The following is a 2,550-nucleotide window of genomic DNA, read 5'->3' as shown; positions in this document are numbered from 1 at the left end:
TCAGGAATGTGGGCAATCGATAGAGCCATCTCATGTTTAAAGTGAAAGAACATGAACTTGGTCCTGATCCATGGATTAGGAAGAACAAAGATTGAGTAGAGGTGAATACCAAATATGATGTGCAAAAATGTGAGGCAAGGTCAGGGTCATGATTCAGAGAAGAGAGGTCAACAAAGAACAGAGAGGTAGCTTGAGGTCTAAAGAAAAGAGGAGAGTTGTTTGGCTACAGCTTATCCATATATGTTGACCCTCCTTGAACAACTGAGGCTACCATCATCCTGCTCCTTGTTTTTTCTTAAGAAATCATTAATATGGAATTTCCACTGTCTAACAGATGTAGCTTCTGATGGGTTTTCCCCTTAAGTAACAGAAGGGATCATGCTATCATATGCTAACTTGCCATTAAAAGGATGCTACTGGTAATCAATAGGCAACTTGTCATATCATCAATATAGAGTTTATCATGGGATATTGGGACAGGAAGTAACATCATCAAATAAAACTAAAAACTAAAACAGGAGTGGGGAATGTCCAGGCGGAGCCTGCAAAATCATTTGGTCTGGCCTTGCCAAGGCAACCTCAAGAAACAACAAATTCCCACTCAAAGCAGTATCTTTTAAGCTGATATTTTTTTATGGTCCATCCAAATGACCCTGGTAGAAAATAGTTCCCCACCCCTGGAACATTATACCATCAAATTTTTGAACTATAGATATGGGAGGGATATTATAGACCATCTACCTCATTTTATGAATAAGGAATAAGAGCCCCAGAGAAGTGAAAGAACTCATTCAAATGACATAGTCATTGGATTGCACTTATGGGACTAGAATCCAGATTGCTTTTGAGTTGAGCACATCTGCCTTTACATCCTTCTTTTGAAAGGACATCTGATGTCTGTGACAGATTCAGTCTAATTATTTGGCAGTTGGATCACTGATTAAGTGATAGATTAATGGGCTTGGAATCTGGAATTAATTCAGTCAAATAATTGTTCAATATATATTTATTAAGTCCCTACTATATACCAGGTCTTGTGCTAAGTGGTAGGGATACAAAAGAGAAAAAAGACAATCCCTGTCCTCAAGAAGTTTATCATCAAACTGGGGAGACAATAAGCAATCCGATATATGCAAAGCAAGCTATATATAAGATTATTGGGGAATAAATAACAGAGAGAATACAAAATTAAGAATTAAGAGAGGTTGAAGGAGGTTACCAACAAAAGATGGAATTTTATCTAGGATTTAAAAGAAGCTGGAGAAGTGAATTGTTGGAGTGGAAGAGAAAGAAAATTTCAATCATGGGTTATAAGTAGAGAAAATGTCCGGAACTGAGAGATGAAATGTCTTGTTAAGGAAAACAGTCACATCATTGTCACTGATTGAAGAATATGGGTGAGGGAATAAGATCTAAGAAGACTAGAAAGGTAAGAGGGGCTAGGTTATGAATGCCTAACAAGATTTTGTATTTGATTCTGGAGGCAATAGGAAGCCACTGGAGTTTAAGTACTGAAGTGACCTGATCAATTTTACTTTAGGAAAATCACTTTGGTAACTGAATGGGGGCTAAATTTGAGCAGAGACACAAGATGGGCAGACCTACCAGGAGTTGTTATATTAGTCCAGGTGTGAGATGATGAGGGTTCACTCGTAGCAGTGGCAGAAGAGAGAAAAGGGTGAATTTGAGAAATGTTGCCAGGGTGAAATTGACAGTCTTTGACAAAAATTTGGATAATAGCAGTGAGAGATACCAAGGAATCCAGGATGAGTCCTAGATTGCAAACCCAGGAGACTGGGAAGATGTATATGAACCTGGCCAAGTCATTTCACCTCTACGTGGCTCAGTTTCCTCAATGGCAAAATAATGATAATAACTGCATCTGCTTCATAGGGTTTCTGTGAGATCATACAAGAGATTTGTAAAGCACCTGGCAAATAACAGGCACTACATAAATGCTTGATTTTTTCCCTTCCTAACATAAAAATTGTTTGTCTAACTTTAATTTAAGTATATTTAATTGATGATTTTTGTGATTTTTTAGGGGCTACTGATACTGGATCCTAGAAAAGGATTAACTATCAAATTTCTGGTTGCCAAAGAACATTATATGATTTTTCTTGACCCACAAGGTGGGGAGAACCAGATTCTCTAATTAGTGACAGTAAATATTAGACATTATTTAAGATCTCCAAAATTTTCATGTTCAAGAGACACTGATCCCTAGAACAAACTGTTGACATTTATGATTTTAGTTGACATGGCTTCTCTCTCCCTCTAACCTCTAGAGGGGTTAAATCTCCCCCTTTCAATCAACTGCTAAATTAATCTTCCTTAAAATAGGGAATTAACTATATCCCTCAAAAACCTTCATTAGTTTCCTAATGTTTATAGAACAAAATACAAACCCAGTCTAGCAGTTAACCTGGCTCCAATTTACCCTATCAGTTTTGTTTCATCTTACTCCCCTGAATGTACTATATATACCAATCAAATTGTACTACTAGACACTTTCTAGTTCCATCCTCTGTCACCAACTCCATGAATTCT

The sequence above is a fragment of the Antechinus flavipes genome, chromosome 1, assembly GCF_016432865.1.
Source record: "Antechinus flavipes isolate AdamAnt ecotype Samford, QLD, Australia chromosome 1, AdamAnt_v2, whole genome shotgun sequence".
In the NCBI taxonomy this organism is placed as follows: Eukaryota; Metazoa; Chordata; class Mammalia; order Dasyuromorphia; family Dasyuridae; genus Antechinus; species Antechinus flavipes.
This window is presented reverse-complemented; position numbering follows the sequence as displayed.